The 23,581-nt window shown below is 31.7% G+C and overlaps 4 long non-coding RNA genes across 7 annotated transcripts in view; 2 read left to right on the top strand and 2 right to left on the bottom strand.

Annotated features, from left to right (window-relative positions):
• LOC123681712 overlaps window positions 1-2,075 on the top strand; it is a 131,816-nt gene extending 129,741 nt beyond the window's left edge. The window contains exon 6 of the long non-coding RNA XR_006747712.1: window positions 2,026-2,075. This is a non-coding gene — a long non-coding RNA (uncharacterized LOC123681712). The remainder of the gene's footprint in view (window positions 1-2,025) is intronic.
• A 1,445-nt stretch (window positions 2,076-3,520) lies between these two features.
• LOC123681727 lies at window positions 3,521-4,271 on the bottom strand. Its single transcript, XR_006747713.1, has 2 exons — window positions 3,854-4,271; window positions 3,521-3,797 (listed from the first exon to the last, which is right to left on the bottom strand). It is a non-coding gene; the product is annotated as an uncharacterized LOC123681727 (long non-coding RNA).
• A 1,806-nt stretch (window positions 4,272-6,077) lies between these two features.
• Window positions 6,078-14,807, top strand: LOC123681694. 4 transcript variants are annotated; one of them, XR_006747704.1, is made up of 7 exons: window positions 6,078-6,269; window positions 6,644-6,876; window positions 7,703-7,879; window positions 10,137-10,346; window positions 11,982-12,105; window positions 12,678-12,892; window positions 14,746-14,807. It is a non-coding gene; the product is annotated as an uncharacterized LOC123681694 (long non-coding RNA). The 4 variants fall into 4 exon arrangements; XR_006747706.1 differs by having other exon boundaries at window positions 6,080-6,269; window positions 11,982-12,137; window positions 12,678-14,807; XR_006747703.1 differs by lacking the exon at window positions 11,982-12,105 and having other exon boundaries at window positions 6,085-6,269.
• On the bottom strand, window positions 14,241-18,588 carry LOC123681708. The gene is made up of 3 exons (XR_006747707.1): window positions 18,407-18,588; window positions 17,150-17,342; window positions 14,241-16,358 (listed from the first exon to the last, which is right to left on the bottom strand). It is a non-coding gene; the product is annotated as an uncharacterized LOC123681708 (long non-coding RNA).
• Between the last annotated feature and the right edge of the window lie 4,993 nt (window positions 18,589-23,581).

Raw genomic sequence — 23,581 nt, 5'->3', positions numbered from 1 at the left:
GCCGAAAATATTCTCTTGCATTTGGCATTCGAAATCTGAAATATGCAGCCACCCAAATTTGTCGATGAAATTCCAGTTAGACATATTTTTTTCCACTGAATAGAATACCAAATGTGAGATAATGGTATATTTTCAACGGAAGTTTACACACCATCTGTTTTTAATGAGACACCCTTCGGATATTCCATCATTCTTCGTATTTATTCTCAGCCGACAGCCACCAAAGAAGTTTTATGATTTTATTATGTTTAAGTAGGTACGTTCTTCTAGAAACACGTAGAATGTAGAACCTCAATGAGAATGAACAATGAATTGATTCATAGGAACAGTCTAGACATCCGAATTTCCATATTCCCAACCGTCTCGGTTATATTTTTTAAAACTACCAAATTCTACTAAAATCTACCAAAAGATTTCTTCCTACAAAAAACTCCATGAAAATGCGAAAAATCTACTAAAAAAGTAGATTTCTACTAAATCTGGTCACACTGACTAGCGGTTTCACTCCCCTGCTGCCAACTAAGAATAAATTTGAAAGTGGGTATTACAGATAGTGGTGCTATCTGTTAGAAAAAGAATGTTGCAAATTGGTTAGGGACGCCATTAATCGGGGAGAAATTATGATTCCAAAAAAAGTATTATGTTTTACATTTGGGGTTGTCCATTAATCACGTGAGGCTTGAAAGGGGGGGTGGGGTTTGATAAAAATCACGAAAATATCACAAGGGGGAGGGGGGGTGTAGCAAGATATCACGTGTATTTATTTTTTCGTCAAACGCGCGATTTTTAAACAAATATCAAGCGGCACGGCGCGGCGTGTAGTGACCTTGACTACATTAAATATATTCATGTACTAGTACAATACATGTTTTTCCTATGATTACACTTTTCGTTTATTATTATTGTTATGGCAATCAAAAAAAACTTGCAACCTGGTGTAGACATTTTTATTATGGTCCTTAATTTCAGAAGAAAGATTATAGTTTATACCTGTATTTAAATTGAGTTAATATTCAGAAAATTTTAAGATTCGTTGTAGGTACTAAAAATACACGTGATGTTGAGAAGGGGGAGGGGGGGTGGTCTTAAACCTCACTACGTATCACCAATGGGGGAGGGGGGTTTAAAAAATGCTAAAAAAAGATCACGTGATTAATGGACAACCCCTTTACAGATTCACAAGTATAAAAAATGAAAAGACGTCTCAATCAAACTTAACATAATTAAATCTACATAAATGCTCGGATGTCTGTTATATTCACAAATTATTACCTACAGCTTTGATATGACAGGGTAACTTATCATACCTAAATAATTTCATATCACTCGATAATTTTCTAGATTCTGCTTCCTCTTTTGGACTCAAGATAAGGACTTTTCCCAAATTTCGAGTTCAAACTGTGTTGTCTACGATAAATCGGTGAGCTCTGTCAGAATTGACGATACCTAATTAGCCGAATTTCATGCTCATCCAAAAATTTTTTGTCGATAAATTATTGCAAATTTTTCCTACCTAGACCTCAGAAAATAAAAAAAAACTAAAAGTTCCCTCAATGGAATATATTACCACAGACTAGTAATCTGTGATATTACCTTTTCATCGATTGATTCGATTACGTAGATCACGAAAATGCTTGTAGCATTATGTCGGAAATTATTGGATATAAACCGAATTTATCTTATACACTGTTGATTCGTGGTTCATTTGAAAGGTATTCGCTCAATAATTGATATTTAACCTAACCTTTTCATATTGATTATAATTTTAATGAATAAGAAATTTCATCATACCTACGTGTTGAATTGAAACATATATTTTTGGCAATCTTTCCGTTTAATATTCTTAGACCATCAGAAATCCGAAAGAACCGACAACAGCGGACACATCTTCTCTGTTCGCAGGATACGCTAAAACATCAATAATATTCTTATAATATTATTATAGATATTAATAATATCTAAGGCTAAAACATAGACCTAATAGAGAGTTATTGCAACGCACAAATAAGCGATCTTTTTTTACAGGATCTCTTATTTTGACATGTACTCATGCGCATTGAGTCAGATGGTATACACACAGTCTGTGGTATACATACCATTGGTTGGAAGAAATAGTTGATGAGAAGATGTGGATGAAAATTATGAGAAATGAAAGACCTAACTCCAACAACTATCAACAAAAAATTTCTGTAGAATCTCATAAAAAAGCAGAAACAATGAACGACTTAATAGAGGAGGTCTGTATATGATGATAAATATTATAATACACAATTTATATCATCATGTGATCCAGATTGTCAATAAGGATATTGTATAATATCACAAATATAAATGTGAGTGTCCCTCTAATAGCATCAAAGTTATATTGTGCAAGCATTTGCATGCTGTTACTATGTTCGGACAAAGAATCAACTCTGTTTCAGATGACGACAACAATTTAGAAATTAATGAGCCATCAACAAGTTAACAATATTTGCTGAAATGTGTAAAACAATTGAAGACTCTCAATCCATAAGGAAAGAGGAGATTATTTGCAACTATAGGGTCAATGCCAAGAAGAACTAACATCTAAGAAGTGAAAATTGAGAAGCTAATCTATTTCCCAAGAAAAAAAATGAATAGTATGCATCTTCTATGAAAATGACTTTTCTATAAATTCATATTCTTTTTTCATTTTTAACAGAGACTACCAGAACTTCATAGCAAATAATTTAGAACATTGAAATGAGATTAACAAAAAATAGAGGTAACAAATTCTAGCTGAACCAGCATGTTACACATATAAGAGAATAACTCAATGAAAGTGTATTCTTAACTGTATTGAACAGCCAAAATTCTCTATGCTGTAAAGAATTTGATACAGACTTTATTATATTTCCATTATATAATCTGAAAATAAAATTACCTCATTAGCATTTTTAGTAATGGAGCATCTGCCCAGTAATATCGTTAAACTATTCAGTATATTATTATAGAGTGCAAGAAAACCTAAAAATTAACAATTTGGATTTCTTATTAAAAAAAAAAAAAATATATTGAATTCATATTTATTATGATACAAGTGACAAAATTGGTCCTCCATTTTTTTTATTAATCATATACTTATTATTGTCCCGAGTGTTTACTTAACCATAATCACTGAATGATATTACCCTATTCTGTATTGAAAACTCAAGAGAAATCTTTTTTGAGATCCATTAGTGGTTTCTGTATAATCTATCTATAATAATATAAGGGATTCTACAATCTGAAATAATCTTTTTCTTGCCCTGATCCTTCACATAACACATTGATTTAAATTTTGAAATTATTATCAAGGTGAAATGTCAAACTAATCCTAATATGAAACAAGCTAGTAGTACTTTTAAAAATCCATTTCTAGATGTTTTAATGTAATTTCTTGAAGTTCTATCCATTATTACCAACAATAAATTTCTTAATTCGGATAAAATAATTAAGAAGCTTTGATTTGAATACTTATTCATAGTAATAAAAGGGCACTTTCAATTCAATCTCATCATACAAAACTCTCTTTCATATTATCAAATCACATTAATTGATCAACCTACAAATAAATATAATGATAATAAACAACTTCTATCATATTCGCATCAATGGTCACATTAGTTCTATGTTGTGTAGCCTTTAGAAGACTTTCCTTGGAAATTTTTGCAGTCTTTCCCTTATTGGCACTAGTTCAGTTCTGTATAGTGTGTTTATACTCAAAAATTGGTCTGCAGAAGATTTTGTATATTTTTGTAGCTGTTGATAATTGATATAATAATACCAAATTTCATCTACAAAGAAAGCTCAATTAAAGACGAATTTTGGAAAATTCTACATATATACCTACCTGTTTCATCCCACTCTGCAATTAAAATGGGAAACAACAGAAAATGTAAATTTTGTTGTTGTTTCGAACAAAATAACATCAACATCAAAATCGTATTTGAAGGGAATTCTCGACATTCTCGCGCATGACAGTTACTTTTCATTTAGAATCTTTGGGAGTACCTGTAACTCATGAGCTTCGGGTCCAAATATTTGGTCCGTTTTAGCCTTGGAACATTAATAATCTATATTCTAAGGTTTTAGCTAAGATGTCTAAAAACATGGTGAATGCACTCGTCAAATTTTGAATGCAATGACCACAGATTACTACATTAGATTATTCGACCAAATTGAAAATATTAGTTTTAGTTCGTGGCGGCGCCGCAATGTCATACTTGTCATTTCCGTTAATTTTGATTGGATACATTAATTAAAACCCGATACTGACCAATCAAAAGCGACGTATAACCGAGTATGATCGTGCAAAGTCGTGAAACAAAACACGAAACGTTTACTGGAATGAATTCAAATATTTCAAATAGAGAGAGAGTTTATTGGTATTTCAATCACAAGAATTGCTTCCATAGATCATAACTATAATGAAAGATATGCATATATATTGTAGGTCCATAATGGCACAAAACTCATAAATAATAAATAACAAGAATCTTACTTTGTTGATAGCGCTACCTACAGTTGACATAACGAAGCTTAACTAATATTCTCAAAATTAGCAAAACAAAAGATGAACAGTCCATACACCTGGTTTTTAGACATCTTAAACTAAGGGCAGATTCCACAGTTTACCCTTAAATCATATGGCTTAGATTATTTTATTATCGGGTTGCCTGCGAAAAATCAGTCCCGAATCCCAGTTGTCGAATTTCAAAAAGTTAAATATTGCTGCGAGTGAAAGTGTGCGACTGAGAGGTCCCAATCAATCATCTCATGCGATAGAAGAGGACACAGCATAGCAGCTGTTTGAAGTCCGTCCAGTGAAAGAGAGTGCGCATGCTATTGATGATATTTACAGGTTGCGATTACACGGCAGCATTTTATAATAAAGGAAAAGTAAAACTTTTTCAGCTATTTTCGAAAAATGAAAAATATCAAACAAGACATTGTCGAAAGAACTGAAACGGAGAGTGATGATGACGAAGAAGATTCAGAAGTTGGAGATCATAGTTATATGTCCGATGACTTGGAACCTGAATAATTTTAAAAACATTTTGTATTTATAATTTTTTATAATAAACAGAAGTGTTTTTTTAATTGTTGTTTTTTATTTTGTCGCCTGATAATAAAGATAAAATTTGCAAGATTAGTATTATATATGTATGACTATAACCTTCTTTTTTAGTAAAGATGTATATATACTTTGGTGTAACATAAAAAATAAATACATATAAAAAATTAATTGATTAAAAAAAAATTAAATAACTATTCCTCTATTTTAATAATTATCTACTTCAAAATGATGCACGCATACACGAGTCTATCCCTATCCTTTTCATTTAGTGTCACATAAAAAATATACACACATAAATAATTAATTGATTAGAAAAAAAAATAAATAACTATTCCTCTATTTTGATAATTATCTACTCCAAAATGATGCACGCATATACGAGTCTATCGCTATCCTTTTCATTTCCAAGAACAAATAGCATGCGCACTCTATTTCTTTCACTGGACGGACTTCAAACAGTTGCTATGCTGTGTCCTCTTCTATTGCATGAGATGATTGATTGGGACCTCTCAGTCGCACACATTCACTCCTAGCAATATTTAACTTTTTAAAATTCGACAACCGGGATTCGGGACTGATTTTTCGGAGGCAACCCGATACCACCGAGTTCATAATAAAATGATCTTTAATTTTATTGATTTTGATTCACTAATCAGACCGTTGCAAAATGCTAGTATAGATTTACCTATTTATACCTGGCTACCCGAGAGTTGTGACCGGAAAAAATAGGCAACCTAACGTTTGCACATTCTATGGGCTTCATACTTTCGATTGGAATTTGAATTTATCTAATCAAACCGGTGAAATGCTTTAAAACAAATTTTTTTAAATTATTTATTAAACCTACTCTGGACTTAAATTTGTTAGGCAACCCATATGTGATATATTTATTGACATGTTAAATTGAATATAAAAAAACTTTTTATCAAATAAGCATCTCGGTGAAGGTCGTTTTATATCGGGATCTTAGACTATATGCAACACTGTCTCATTAAAAAAAACGATTTCATTGGGGGATATGACAACTGACAAGAAGACATAGATACAAAAATGGCGTCGGTGTGACTATTTCCATCGTAGCATATTAGGTCTATTTTCTATTTTGTGTTGTGTGGTTTTATTTTCATATAAAAATAGAGAGCAAATAGCGGAAAAGACTATTGATGACCAGTGGAAACGATACTGGAAGGTATGTACATAAAAATTTTATAGGATATTCTGTATTATAATATGAAATGAACGACACAGCATTTAGTTCGCGAATTTCATGTTGTAAATGGTACGTCCGTACTTTTATAATTCATTTACAATATTGTGAATACTGATTTACAATATTGACGTACGATTTACTGTACGAAATTCGTGAATTATATGCTGAGTAGTGAGTTGCAACAATTCATATTACAATAGAGACAATAATTATATGATCCTTTTCAACTTCTGAGTTGATTTTGTTTTCAATAACTGTATTGAAATCAAAATCAACTCAAGAGTTGAATTTTATTACAATTTTTATCAGCGTGTTTCTAATAAAAACATGTTTATGAGAAATGTCGGTTTTAGGGGAATATTTGGTAACATCTAGGGGATTTTCAACAAAGCTACAATGTCATGTGGTCACTATGTCTTGGAACGATTTCATTGGGGGAATTCATATCATGTGACATTGACATAACAATGGCGCCGGCGTGACTAGTTATCTACCATGGTTTTGTATATACTTGTTTTAAATATGAAAATGGAGAGCAAATGGTGGAAAAGTCTATTTTTGACCATCGGAAACGATATTATGAAAGGTATGTACCAAAGAAATTTTATAGAGCATTCTGTTTTGTTATACACAGTATTTAGTTCGCGAATTTCATGCAGTGAATGGTGTATTTTCAGAATTCATTTTAAATATTGTAAATACTGTTTTATAAATTTGACGTACCATTTTTTGCATGAAATTCGCGTAGTAAGTGCTGCGTAATAGGTTGTAACAATTCATAATACAATACTTACAATAATTATAAGATCCTTTCCAACTTCTGAGTTGATTTTGATTTCATTAACTCTATTGGAAATGAAATCAACTCGAAAGTTGGATAGGACCATTCAATTATGATTATTATAAGTAGTTATTTATTAATCTAGGGCGTTTTCAATAAAGCAACAAGACAACCTTGTCTTGAAACAATTTTATTGGGGAATTCATATCATGTGACATAACATAATGGCGTCCATTTTCTAATGTCGGACTAGTCTTGATTTTGGTTTCTAAGTTTATCAATAATTGAATGCTCATGCCATCATTGTAAATAACATCACTCATATACCTCTTTACATTTCTGGGGTCTCCAGATATTTATTTGTTATTATTGAATCTGGATCGTTATGGCTGTGTTAGCCTTTCGGAAACTACGACCAAATTTACCATTCGTTCGTAACCCTATACGTATTTATTTAAACACCATGAGATATCCAGTGAATTATGATTTAAGTCGATATTCTGTTCAAATTGATCTACTTTCCTCATATAATTTTCATAAGATGTGGTTGCATTATCTAAAAATAAGCATGAAAAGGCTCTACCTATTCTTGTATAATTTGAGTAGAATTTAATTATATATTTTTCCTTAGGTAACTGAACATACTTCGATGGATGTTATTATTGGGTGTTATAATTGGATGAAGGAATGTGATGGGATATTACAAAAAAATACCTAGATAGGTCTTGCAATATACAGAGAATAAGTCTGATCAAACCTGAGGAGGTAGCTGTTAAATACCAACAATTATTTATTTTACACCCATGTGGTGAGTACTAAAACTCTTTATTCAATGTTAGTGTTACATATGTCTGAATTTCCATTCTCATCTGGTAGAATTTTTATGAAACAATGATAACTTAATTGATTGAGTTGAACCATCTTTCGTTATAATTTTACATGATCTTTTGATCTCTGAATTAAGATCTTAAAATTTTTCTAGAAATCGTACTTGACTTTTTAGAGGTACTGTTTTCAACAAGTGACTTTTTCATTATAATAACGTTTTTGTCTAGACCTTTTCATTTGTGTATTATAATTTTTAGATTCAACTACTAATGGTTTTAGTTGTCTATCATAATAATTTCTGATTCCATCAACTGGGTTGGTAAAAACCATTTTCTAACTATGTATTTATTTGTATCCATCAGTAAAACTTATTCAATTCTCTTCTCATCATTATTAAGTAATAATTTCAAAGTCAGTTTTGTTTTTTCCACCATTCGATTCGATTGAGGGTACCTTGAACCTGATATTCAGAAAAATCTTTAAATTTTCCTGAACTGAATTACGGAGGACCTCCATCAGAGGCCAATATCTCAGGTATTCACCATCTCGCAACAGATCTTTAAGACAACCTATCTCTGTATCAGATGTGCATCAACATCTAAGCAAATTAATTCCACTCACTCATATATAATCACTCAGTATTATAAACTACATATATATGGATCCTAAATACAAATTATCACATCCTATCTCATTCCAAGAAATATTTGTAATTTCATGCAATATTAGTTCTTTTGTTTTTAATGGAAACTATAATTGAGACAAATCTTTCACAAGAAAGTACTCTATTCGCTATTTCTTCACACATATTAGTCCTAAAAAAATTTTGTTTTGCTCTATTTTTGCACTTTATGATTCCAAAATGACCATAATAAATTTTTTGAATTACTTCTGATCTTATATTGAAAGGAAAGCCTATTTGATTTCCATAAAGAATTTAGGCCTTGATACAAGCAATGGAATATTTGTTTAGGGATCAGAAATAAATAAATAAAAAGAATGAGTCATTACTCAACATCAATTTCAAATTTAAAATAGGGTTTAATTAAGATGCATAGAATCCCTGGTGTGTGTAAAGATTCGATTTTGTTTCAGACTTTTTGAGATATCCACCTGTTGCTTTGGTGTTCTACTTCGCCAGAGTTCTGTAAGGTGGCGCTCTTCAAAAATTTTCGAATTCCCGCTGTCTGCCTGGCGCCTTTTGAAAATGATATACTGATTCTAGACTTTACAAACTTTCACAATAAAATACATTTCAGTTTCTATCGAATTTTTAATCAAATGAATGGAATATAATGACAGAGTATAGAAGATTGTTACAAGCATAGAATATAAAATATTATTATTATTGTTCATCTGAAACAGAAGCGATCCCTCTAAATCAAGTAGGTATAAATCTGAAAAATCTCCTGATTTGTATGAAAGTTTTACAGGTATCAGTAGACATACCAGGTTTCTATGCATCTTAGGTTTAATAATATCTGGTTGATTGATTAGTATTTTCACAATTGTTTTTAATTACATATGCATCTAAAATTCATTTTAAATTTTTACTTATACCATTATGACAGACAGCATGTGATAAATCGTTGGATATACACAGATCCTTGCCAATTTGTAAACAAGTATGAAACTATTCTCCGCAACCTAACTGGATATGCTGCTAGCGGTTTTTTGAAAATTACTAATAATGGTCTGTGATCTGTTTCAACAACAAACGGTCTACCGTAAACATACTCGTAAAATTTAATTTGAAATTTTTTATTCCCCATTTTGCAAACAGATATTTAAGATAACTTATCACTGTATCGGAACCAGCATTAACATCTAAGTGAATTAATTCCACCCTTTCAGTATAATAATCTACTATGAGCAAACATCATATATTACATCCTATTTTATAACAAGAAATATTAGGAATTTAATGCAATAACAGTTCTTCGCAACAAAAATTTTCAACAATTCAAGGTCAGCATCTTTTTCTTTCAATAAGTATTTTTCGACAGTAATTTCACAATTATTATTACACATACATCTTATTCATTTCTAAATTATACTCATCAACATTATGACATACAGCACAAGATAAACAGGCCCTTGTCAGTTTGTAAAAAGTTTGAGATCAAATTTTTGTAGTTGTAGAACCATTCACTTTAACCTAACTGGACATGTTCCATCATGTTTTTACTTACGTCAACCGAACTCGCAACTGGTTTTAATTATATATTTTTCCTCAGGTAACCATGAACTTTATGGATCTGATTTTCGTTGGATGTTACCATCTGGTGTAGTAATTGATCATAGGAATCTGATAGGGGATATTATAAAAACAAAAAAAAACCATACGATGCTCTTGCACTATACAGAGGATAAGTCTGGATGCAATCAAATCAAAAGAAGGCTGCTGTTGAATAAATACTCACAAATATTCATTTTCTGACCATTTGGTGAGTATTGAAACTCTATACTATATAAGTGTTATATGAGTCTGAATTTCCAATCTCGTCTGGTAGAATTTCAATGAATCTATAGATTTCTCAATAGATGTGAACCATACTTCGTTTCAATGTTATATTATATGAACGATCTCTTCTCTTTTTCTGAATTCTCACCCGACTATCTGAAGGTATTGCTTTTAACCAGGAACTTTTTTCATCATAATAATGTTTTTGTTTTTGTCTAGACCTTATCACTGGTGTATTATAATTTTTATAAACAACTACTGAAGGTTTCAATCTACTATCGTAATGAGGAAGAATATGTAATATTCCTTCACATATTCCATTGGGTCGGTGGGTGGTATCATTTCTTTTTTATTGGAAACTCAATACTTGGGGAAAATTCTACAATAAAGAACTCTATTCACTATTTGTTTACACATACAGTGGACTCTCTTTAACTCGAAATCCACGATAACTCGAATTATTTTCAATCCCCTTGTAAAAACCTGTTTGAGCTGAAAAATATCCATGCATAACTGGAAATGATTTTACGGATATGTTTTACCATTTTTACTTTTATAAGCGAAGACACTCAAAAATTACCTCTATAACTCTAAGTCATCAGTACCTAGTTAACTCACAACCTCTGATCTCATTATGGAAGGAATACATGTTTGATTTCCCTTGAGCAATAAGCCATTACAGTTACAATTTTATTTCCAAATTTAAAGTAGGGTGTGATACATTCACAACAAAATTTTTCAACAAACTTCTTTTATCATTCTTATCATTTCTAATTATTTGAGGTGTTTCCATAGTAAAGACTTGTATTATTTTGTATCAAGTAGTAGATTTCATTTTTTACAGATTTCAGATTAGACATAAATTTGTTCTTGAATTGTAAAGAGGTTGTTTTAAGAACAGAATGAAATATAGTTGAATTTAGTTTTATAGTTGTGGACATTTTCATATTACAATACTAATTTGCTAATTTTTGTTTGGTGAATGATGTTATTTTATATATTTATTCCTGACCCTTGAACAGCAAAAAGCTGGTATCACAGCCTACATTTACATGATATCTCTCATAAACAACAATATTTCTTAAATATAATTCAAATCAGTCTTGTAAAAAAAAACATTAATTCCCCATATATAAAGAAATTAATTAAGTTCAAGAAACTCCTTGAGGTCATGGCACATTTTTTCAATATTTCCACTGCATGTTATTTCCACAGGAACAGAATTGAAAACAGCATGAAAAAAACTATTCTGCATAGTCTCTACCATTCATAGTGGTAGAGAATTACAGAACCTTTACATGTTGATGCACAAGCAGCATAGTCTGCATTGGTATTAACTGTACGATCAACAGACCGAAACATTGGAGAATTCTGTCCGATACATGTTCTTGCATAGTTTTTCCTCATATCAATTTTACTTCTGACGTTATAATCATGCTTTTCATTAAGTATGCATAAAGTGACTTTTGTTCTCAATAAATTATTCTTCATTTTGTAAACTAACTAAACTTGACTAATTAAAGACATTAAGTGGAAGTGCTGGAATTTTTGTCCCTATGGTGTTGGTTGCTCCATAATGTTTTTGTGGTTCTGGTCTTTGATTAATTTTTTTTTTCAGTTTTTGAAGTCTTCCCTGTATTGGCTCTACTTCTGTAGTCTGGTATAGGAGTTGATTTGAAGGATTGTTGGTATGTCTCCATTTGGTGATTTTTCTTAGACAAGTTCTTTTGAGGCAATCTCAAGTATGAATTAATTTTCAAGGAAAATAATGAATGTAAGTTTGAGTATTCTTGCCAAACATAATCATAACACAAGTCATGAGTGAGATTTCATATTTTATTTAATCTAGTTTCAAAATATCGACATTTGTATCGATTCAGGTTTGTAGTTTTTGTTATAGTAATTAATTGTTCAATATTGTAAATACTTCTTCCGTTACAGTTATTAAAACTACATCGATACATGTTTGTTTGAATTTGGATATCATCTCCAAAGATAGTCCCTCATTATAAGTCCCTGAATTCGAGACTTATAAATCGATACAAATGTGGATAGTTTAAAACTAGATTAAATAAAATCTGACATCTGACTCATGATTTGTGTCATGATTAAGTTTGGCAAGAACACTCAAACTATGGCCATTGACGCAACACATTGAGGGTAGTCAATATTACATAAAACCCTAATTCATTTAAATTAAGGGTATTTGTGTGATTTATTCGAAATATAGAAACTTATCTAAACTTATATCTCAAGATACTATTTATTCATATGAGGGTACATAGCAAATAATTGATTCAACTTTTGTCTTCAGGTAAATATGTGAAAATAATAGTCCAGCTTGGAATAATTCACAATGAAGAACAAGTTCAAAGTTTATCTCAAGACATGGCTGGACTGTTGGAAAAAGACTCGAAAGAAAAGGACTCAATAGCAAAATGTGAGATGGAAATGGCTGCAAAAAATTGTGGAAAGCTTTCCTACATTACTGCGAAGAATCCGAAGAAATTAAAGGTCACATTCATACAGGTGAAATAATTTATCAAATAGAAACAGAGTGTAGCAATTTTTTATTAGTTGAATTAGTAGGCTCTGGAACAGGAATTTTCTCACTGTTAGTATTTCTCAAGTGTTGCAACCATTTGAGTCATTCTTCATTTACTAAAAGTTCTAATTCTTCATTTAATTCAAAACTCATTTTCCAAATGTCTTAAAAAAAATCTTGCTCTGATAGCATAGTGGCGAAGAAACCCAAGAGGGTAACAAATTGACTATCAATTGATTATCAACATTTTTCTTTAGTAGTTGTTGCTTTCTCTTTTAAAATTTCCTCAATTTCCTTGGACTTTGCTCAATAACAATCTTCTTTTTTTATGGTCCCATATATTATATGGAGACCATCTCTCTTGTGAACCTCTTGGACCCTAGTTATCAAATCTAATACCTAATCCACAGAACGATCACTGTCTAAATAGTGTTCCATAATTACCTTTGCTGTCACAAGAAATTCATGATTATCATTTTGTCCTTTGATAGTGGTGTGAATCATTCTCTTCATTAACAGAGGATCAGTTGAACCTGTAGTTCCCAAAAATGAGGTTAACTCTTTATATTTTTATATGTTTATAATGGACCTTTCATAATAAAGCCGATGTGGGAACTTCGTTTTTAGCCTTTTTAAAAATTATAGGATCTATGCGCAATAACACTTTCTTTTCTCTTTTTTTTGCATATCTCATTTGTTCTGTGTCTGAAATTGGTGCTGTCGGGAATATTCTGATTTAGTAAGCCTCAATGGAATTTATTACAACCATCTTTGTTGCAACTTTTTTCTTTCTACAATATCTGATCCCATGATTGTTATGCAAGCAACAGAAACAAATTTTATTTTCCTTTTACCCATTCTCATCTGCAGTCTGAATCCAGCTGCTGGAAGTTACTGCAAGTAGATGTAGTTCATTTCAAAGTTCATGCAATTGAATTTACTAGTATGGTTCTACTCACTTGCGGCACATATTTTTCTTTCTTCCAAGATCAGTATCAGGATGACTTATTATTTTGCTATCTCACCAAACCACAGAAATCAGAAATATAGATGTTATCAGTTTTAACATTTAGTTCACTCACTTTTTTGTTCTATTCAAATTTCAATGTTGTCGACAACTTGGAAACTTGCTCAGTGAGCTGTGGATTGAAAAATTATGTTGTCACAGTTTTAAACAGATTCTGAACTGCTATGAGAGATCAATTATTGGTAGTTCCTTGGGAATGAACCATCTTCATAAGAACTTGCTTATTTTATCATCTTGAAAGAAAGTTGAAGGTTATGAATGGTTTCTTTCAATTCTTTATTACAATAAGAGAAACTTTGATTTTCGAATATTAGAAAAATAACAGACATTTGTATGAAACTGAAAGTATCGACACATACCCCAAATTAAAAGAGTAGTCCACAAATTTTTATTCTAAAACATAAAATACAAAAATATGTTAATAAAAAAATATCTTAAGATATCCAAGAATATTTCTTACAATTTATAGTGCCTATTTGATTCGATGGAATATAGAAGTTGTTAAATAAACTCAAATCACACTTGTAAAATTGCCGTAGGTAGGAAACTAATATTGCGTTTTTTGTTATTATGTGTGTAAAGAAATTATATTTCTTCAATTCTAATCTGACCCCATAGATTGTGCTAATTTTTAACTACCATAGACAGAGTCTATGGTGCCAAGGCCAGGGTTATATTGAATACTTAATCCTATGACAATTATTGTTACTAGGCAACTACTGAACAATATCATTCATCTTTCATTTCGAATTCATATAGAAAGGGAATTGTTTGGAATAGAAACTTTAATTGTCGTTTCTTTGTTTTCAGGTAGGTTGGCTAGTTAGGTGAACAATGTAATTGTACTATTATAATCTTTGTTTTCAGAGCAACACAATTGTTTTATTTAATTCCCTTTCAACCTATAAAAATTTGTCTTATATGTGAATAGACTTTAAGATGAAATTTCTGAGCAATACTTCAAATTTGTATACCGACATAATATTTCAAATTGCATTATACGTAAAATATAATAAAATAAAGAAATGTTCCCAACCTATAACCTAACCTATAAGAGTCGGTTTGGAACGTCTTTCAACGTTGTCGACTCCTTATCGCTACACTTTTCATCCTTTGCAATCTTCCTGTCTTGGGTATTGTATTATTTACCCGACCTCAATAATTATATCTATTTAAAATTGATATAGAATTTCAATCTAACACTGAGAAAGAATTGAAACAAAATAGATTGAGAAAAATCGAAAGTAAAAATCAATTATTAAATGGAAATTGAATTAACAATTAATTCAAAATGAAATGTACAATTATTAGAAAAGGAAATGTACAATTATTAGAAAAGGAAATATACAATTATTAGAGAACGAAATATAGAATTATTAGAAAACTAAATAAAGAATTTTCAGAAAACTGAACATAGAATTAGAAAACTAAATGTAGAATTATTAGAAAACTAAATAAAAAATCATTAAGAAACTAAATATAGACCCATTAGAAAACTAAATATAGAATTATTAGAAAACTGAATATAGAATTAATAGAAAACTAAATATAGAATTAGAAAACTGAATATAGAATTATTAGAAAACGAAATACAGAATTATTAAAAAAAGAAATATAGAATTATTAGAAAACTAAATAAAGAATTTTCAGAAAACTGAACATAGAATTAGAAAACTAAATGAAGAATTATTAGAAAACTAAATAAAGAATTGGAAAACTAAATATAGAATAAGAAAACTAAATATAGAATTATTAGAAAACTAAATATGGAATTATTAGAAAACTAAATATAGAATTATTAGAAAACTGAATATAGAATTATTAGAAAACTAAATATAGAATTATTGGAAAACTAAATATAGAATAATAAGAAGACTGAATATGGAATTATTAAAAAACTAAACATAGAATCATTAAAAAACTAAATACAGAATTATTAGAAAACTAAATATAGAATTATTAGAAAACTAAACATAGAATTATGAGAAAACTTAATATAGAATCATTAGAAGACTAAATACGGAATTATTGAAAAACTAAATACAGAATCGTTAGAAAACTAAATATAGAATTATTGGAAAACTAAATATAGAATTAGAAAACTAAATATAGAATCTAACCTAGGTTAGTATAATATAACATTTTTCAGAGCTACATAATAATGTTTTGTTGAAATAACTTTTCAAATGATACCTAAAGTAAGAATGTATGATACAATTAGTAAAAACAATATTTTTAATTTGAAACACATTTTATCTAAGTATGCCTTCATTGATGCCACATTGATGACAGACAGTATTCCTTCGATTGATCAAAAGTTCACTTGTTGTCTGAAGTGTTTTTGGAACTTGTTCTGTTTCACTCCTAGTTTTGTGTACAATTTGGACTGGACTCTCTTCAAATAGTGTATATCTCTTGCTTTCCTAAAAATTATAATTTTATTTAAAAAAAAGGGTTACACAGTTATTATATTCAATTTTTTTGTAATTTGAATTCATACAATATACACAGAGTGGTTCACAATGAAGTCCTGTGTTTGCGAGGCTTGTAACTTTAGATAGGAGAGTCATAATGTGCTCGAACCTTTTTAATGGTTTTACGTATACATACATATAACGAGAATAGCGATCTGTAATCAAAATTGAAACTTGAAAATTTCAGGAAAAGTGGGCGTGGTTTCGTGGAATGCGAACAAACAGACAGACAGACATATAAAATCAACAGGTTATAATTTTCTTTTACTTCGATAATTTTCCTAGTAGTCAATAAATGTACTAGTAAATCAGAATCCGAGAAGAAAAATTTTATAGTCTTTCTCTTTCTGTGAATAATGTATCACCCTGTAGTGAAGATCAAATTGTCAAATTCCATTCATGATATGAACATCATTGCCCTGTATATCTGAAACTATTAATGTGAGGAGACTGTCGATTAATATGTATTGAAGTTACACATTATATGTCAAATAGACAGAAATAATTGAAATTGAAGAAATAATTTGAATTTTTAATGTTGAATGAATAATTTTCATTTCAGATAAAAGCTTCAATTGGTTATTCAGTATATATTTGTTTTTATATAACATAATAATAATAATATTATTGAATTATAAGAAAATTGTTGAAAATGTTTCCAAATTTTGTCACAAAATATAAGAACAACAACAACAAAAAGTGAAAATAAGAAATAATATACGTAAAATTATAATACTTACTCGCTCAATACCAAATATGAATCGACGTCCATGCGATAGCGGACTTCCTCCAGTTCTTTCAACGTCAACGGGTCGGACATCCTGAACCTGTCAATCGACGATGCACTATCACTAAAAAGTTGATAGAATTTAAATGTCAATAACACACACACTCTGCAATTAACTCAACGGAGATGGCTCTCAGACGCTGGCACTAAAAAATTTAAAACAAAATGTGTCAGAATAAGCTTTTCGTGAAGTACCCTAAAAAGGAAAAAAAATTATTAACTGAGAAATTTTGCCATACATCGTGTGACACATTGCAAATTTCAACAAAATGAAAACTGAAATATCGCATACAATTCGATTTAGGACGAAATAATGCGACTTTCGAAATTATTCTTTCTACATTCATCAACACATTTGGAAATGATCGTTTTATTATTGTTAACATCACTATTATTATTATTATTAGGTGAAAAGAATGGAGCGAATTATTTGTCAGATTGTGATGAATAAGAAATCGAATATAAAAACAGGTATAAGATATTAATATATCGACTAAAATCGAAGACACAATCGTAAAGTTTGTTCTAAAATGTTATTTATAATATTATTGCTTATCGTTAGGTAAACCACTATTGTGCATCTTAAATTGAAATGGTAAATATAACATTATTATTTTCATCAATTAGATATCTTTTGGTTGATTCATGATAATATGTAATTTTTTTCAATCCGGCCAACAATCTAACGGGGCCGGAGGGGAATAGGGGCCCTGGGCGGGTAATATATAACGAGAATAGTAATCTGTTAATAATAGTGAAACGTGAAAAATGACGAGAATTTAAGGAAAAATGTATTATACTTATTATTAGATAATTAACATTAAAATCGAGATGAATCGTGAAAACTCTAGAGAGAAAGAGAGAGAGAGAGAGAGAGAGTACATTTCATGAATATATTAAAATTACACGAATGTAGTTAACAATATTCGATTAATATCGAATAGGAATAATAGAAAAGTATAAACTAATCGCATAATGAAATTGTTCAAAGTGCTTTGCAATAAATGGGGGTTATTTTCTTTAAACGTTGGATTGAATGTTCATGATTGTTAAAATAGTCTTTTATTCGATTTAACCGTGCAGAGGAAATTCGAATGAGATTTCTATTGTTGCATAATAATTGTTGTTATTTTTGATAAAACCTAATAAGTTTTCAGAGAAACGCAATTGCGTCTTGATCCGATCGAAAAATAGCTTATTTGATACATACATTGCAGGCGGAATAAAAGCCGTGGAAAAATTTATAGCCACACACTCTTCAACACTCGAAAGTGGAAACAAAAGGTAATTGAGAAATAAACTTGCGAAAAATTAGAAAACTAGGAAATTTGGTATAACACCGGAAAAATCGAAAAATAGCAAAGTGATCTGTAGACTTTCAGACTAAGATCTGATTATTATTTGTAAATGTTGTCCCATCGTGGCTTGTTTATAATTTTTTTTCCTTATGCACATGTTAAAAAAAATATCGCATCGGGTCTATCGATGAGATACTTTAGTGATTTTCTGTTTGTTTGAGAAAAATTGAAATATAATAATTGACAGATTTCGAAATTTAGCAGATAGAGAATTTCGTTAAATATATTTATAGGGATATACAGGGTCGTTCGGTTTTCGGCAGTATCGAATTGAAGCGTTGAGAGGAGTGCATAGTTGATATTACCGAAAAGAAATTTTAGTTAATAAATAATTTATCGGATATACGGGGTGGTGTACTTACGTTGGTGCAATTTTACACCTTTTTGGTGATGACGATTTTAACGTTTACATCGAAAACATATACTCCGACGAACATTTTAAAGGGGGGTTCTATGAGATATATTTTTATTGGAAATTTTGTTTGTGGATTTATTTCTTCGTTAATTTGTTTAGTCGTCCATCGTAGTGGAAAACGGAAATTTTGTCATAGCATAAATTATTATTACACTTCATTTATTTACGCATGAGTTATATTAATAATGCCGGAGAAAAATCCGTTTGAAGGGAAAATATATAGTTGAAGTATAAAGTGGAGTATCTAATTAATATATCGAATATAAATCTGCCTTAATAGTAATGAATGTGAATGAAATATGGATCTCTCTCGTCTTATACAGGGTTACTCTTGTTGTTTGTCGTATCTTCGTAAGAGATAGTATTGTTAGCTATTTATCGTAGAGAATGTTATGTTTCTTAAATCCAGCCAACATTTTCACGGGGCCGGAGGGAAATAGGGGTCCTGGGTGGGTTATATAAATAGATAATTGATCTGTAATTAAAACTGAAGTGTAAAAATTGACGAAAAATCAACGACATTTTGTGTGAACAAGTTATGATAAAAATTGTTAAAAATTATATGTCGTGTACCATTGATTCTTAGAATTAAATGTCGATATGGAAGGGACCGTGTTCTTCCGATGAGGGAGAATAGTATTTGGATGATCTGTAAGTAATTGGGCGTGGTCAATTATAGGGGGCGTGGTTCGGATAAGTGGGCGGGGCTATCTTATAACAGTCGTATCTCCGTAACGGGAGGTGCTACGGAGGTGCGGATGGTACCGTTGGATTCGTCGTCGATCCTAGATTACATTTCAGTCTTTACATCTCTTGAATACTGGACAGTGGTGGAGATAATGACATGTGAAAAAAAAGTTCCAGAAATCGCTCTAACCTAAGGAGATCTCGCCTAACCTTGTTAACATAATTCTTCGAGATCTCCTATATTTACTGAGTTACGTTATATCTGGAGAACTACTGATCGTAGAGATGTGCCGATTGTATTTTCGAGTTCTCCAGGACCGGGAGCAACTTTTTCGTCATTTTTGAAATTTTCGAAAATCTCGAAAATTTCGAGAACCGCTGGTCCTAGCGATCGATTTTTGCCATTTTCGAGATCCCCTCGATCGCACCTTTCATTTGATACCAAACTCGACATGTTTCGGAATTTTCAAAATTTCGCGTCGTGCGCCATTGATTCTTAAAGTTTTATGTCGATCTGGTAGGGTCCGTGTTCCTCGGTTGAGGAAGAATAGTATTGGGACGATTTCTAATTAAGTGGGCGTGTCCAATTATAGTGGGTGTGGTTTTTAAAAGTGGGCGTGGCCATCTTATAACGGCTGTATCTCCTCAACGGAGGGTGCTACGGAGGTGCGGATGGTACCGTTGGATTTGTCGTCGATCCTAGATTACATTTCAGTCTTTACATCTCTTGAATACTGGACAGGGGTGGAGATAATGACATGTGAAAAAAAAGTGCCAGAAATCGCTCTAACCTAAGGAGATCTCGCCTAACCTTGTTAACATAATTCTTCGAGATCTCTTATATTTACTGAGTTACGTTATTTCTGGAGAACTACGGATTCTAGAGAGGTGCCGATTGTATTTTCGAGTTCTCCAGGACCGGGAGCAACTTTTTCGTAATTTTTGAAATTTTCGAAAATCTCGAAAATTTCGAGAACCGTAGGTCTTAGCGAACGATTTTTACCATTTTCGACATCCCCTCGATCGTACCTTTCATTTGATACCAAACTCGACATGTTTCGGAATTTTCAAAAATTCGCGTCGTGTGCCATTGATTCTTAAAGTTTTATGTCGATCTGGTAGGGTCCGTGTTCTTTCGATGAGGAAGAATAGTATTGGGACGATTTCTAATTAAGTGGGCGTGTCCAATTATAGTGGGTGTGGTTTTTAAAAGTGGGCGTGGCCATCTTATAACGGCTGTATCTCCTCAACGGAGGGTGCTACGGAGGTGCGGATGGTACCGTTGGATTCGTCGTCGATCCTAGATTACATTTCAGTCTTTACATCTCTTGAATACTGGACAGGGGTGGAGATAATGACATGTGAAAAAAAAGTTCCAGAAATCGCTCTAACCTAAGGAGATCTCGCCTAACCTTGTTAACATAATTCTTCGAGATCTCTTATATTTACTGAGTTACATTATTTCTGGAGAACCGTTGATCCTAGAGAGGTGTCGATAGTATTTTTGTACTCTCCAGGTCCGGGAGCACCTTTTTAGCAATTTTTGAAATTTTCAAAAATGTTGAATATTTCGAGAACCGCAGGTCCTACTGAACAATTTTCGACATTTTTCAGATCCTCTCGACCGTACTTTTCATTTGATACCAAATTCACCACTATTTGGATTTGTTTACATTTCTTCAAATGTTAATAACTCCAGAACCGTTGATCCTATCCAAGAATTCTACTACTATTTCATTGTATCATCTATCAGTCAACAATTTTACGGGGCCGGGGGGGAATAGGGGCCCTGGGTGGGTAATATATAAGAAGAATATTGATATGTAATTAAAAGTGAAGCTTGAAAATTGGTGAAAATTCAAGGAAAAGTAGGCGTGGTCTGATGAAAAGTGGGTGTGGCTTCTCTCAAAATAGGAAATTCGAGAAGAATATTGCTATTTCTAGTAGAGAATACATTTTTTTCCAATCAACCAATAATTTCACGGGGCCGGGGGGGAATAGGGGCCCTGGGTGGGTAATATATAAGGAGAATATAAATCTGTCATAAAAAGTTGAATACTGAACCTCTTATAAATAAATATATTGTATATACCTATAATGCTTTATGAGAACCTACTAACGTATTATTTGGGAAAGTAGGCGTGGTTTGGAAAAGTGGGCGGGTCTATCTTATAATGGCCGTATCTTCGTAACGGGAGGTGCTACGGAGGTGCGGATAGTATAGTTGGATTCCCCTTCGCTCATAGATTACATTTCAACAAAAAAATTTTCTAGGTATGGGACGGGGGTAGAGATAATGACACGTTTAGTAAAAGTGCCAGAAATCGCTCTAACCTAAGGAGAATTGACCTAATGAGCTAACATAATTCTTCAAGATCCCTTATATTTACTGAGTAACGTTATTTTGGAAGAACCGTAGGTCCTACCGAATATTCTATGACATTTTTGAGATCCTCTCGGCCGTACCTTTCATTTGATACCAAACATGAAAAATTTCGGGTTTGTTTACATTTATTAAAATCGTAATAACTCGGAAACCGTTGATGCTAGTCAAAAAATTGTGACATAATTGACATCCATAATTTCAGACCTTTCGTTTGATACCAAATTAGTCAATGTTTTTGGTTTGTTTACATTTATTAAAATGTTAATAACGCGGAAACTGTTGATCCTACCCAAGAATTTTTGATATATTTTTGATCGATAATTTTAGACCTTTCATTTGATACCAAACACGTGAGTTTATCAATTTTAAATTCATTTCAAATGTCGATTTTTTGAAGGCCGAATCCACTATTTCATTGTATCATCTATCAGCCAACAATTTTACGGGACCGGGGGGAATAGGGGCCCTGGGTGGGTAATATATTACGACAATATTGATCTGTCATTAGAAGTTGAATACTGAACCCCTTATAAATTAATATATTGTATATACCTATAATATTTTAAGATATCCGAGTGACGTATAATTTGAGAAAGTGGGAGTGGTTTGGAAAAGTAGGCGGGGCTATGTTATAACGGCCGTATCTCCGTAACGGGAGGTGCTACGGAGGTGCGGATGGTACCGTTGGATTCGTCGTCGATCCTAGATTACATCTCAACAAAAAAATTCTCTAGGTATGGGACGGGGGTTGAGATAATGACACGTTTAGTAAAAGTGCCAGAAATCGCTCTAACCTAAGGAGAAGTCTCCTAATGAGCTCACATAATTTTTCAAAATCTCCTATAGATACTGAGTTACGTTATATCTGGAGAACTACTGATCGTAGAGAGGTGCCGATTGTATCATTGTACTCTACAGGTCCGGAAGCACCTTTTCCGCGATTTTGGAAATTTTCTAAAATGTTGAATATAATATATAACGACAATATAGATCTGTCATAAAAAGTTAAATACTGAACCCCTTGAAAATGAATAAATTGTATATACCTATAATGCTTTATGAGAACTGACTAGCGTCTAATTTGGGAAAGTGGGCGTGGTTTATAAAAGTGGGCGGGGCTGTCTTATAATGGCTGTATCTCCGTAACGGGAGGTGCTACGGAGGTGCGGATAGTATAGTTGGATTCCCCTTCGCTCATAGATTACATTTCAACAAAAAAATTCCCTAGGTATGGGAGGGGGGTAGAGATAATGACACGTTTAGTAAAAGTGCCAGAAATCGCTCCAACCTAAGGAGAACTGACCTAATGAGCTAACATAATTCTTCAAGATCTTTGATATTTACTGAGTAACGTTATTTCGAGAGAACCGTAGGTCCTACCGAATATTCTATGACATTTTTGAGATCCTCTCGGCCGTACCTTTCATTTGATACCAAACATGGAAAATCTTGGGTTTGTTTACATTTATTAAAATCGTTATAACTCGGAAACCGTTGATGCTAGTCCAAAATTTGTTACATTACTGAGATCCATAATTT

The sequence above is a fragment of the Harmonia axyridis genome, chromosome 1, assembly GCF_914767665.1.
Source record: "Harmonia axyridis chromosome 1, icHarAxyr1.1, whole genome shotgun sequence".
Taxonomy (NCBI): Eukaryota; Metazoa; Arthropoda; class Insecta; order Coleoptera; family Coccinellidae; genus Harmonia; species Harmonia axyridis.
This window is presented reverse-complemented; position numbering and strand designations above follow the sequence as displayed.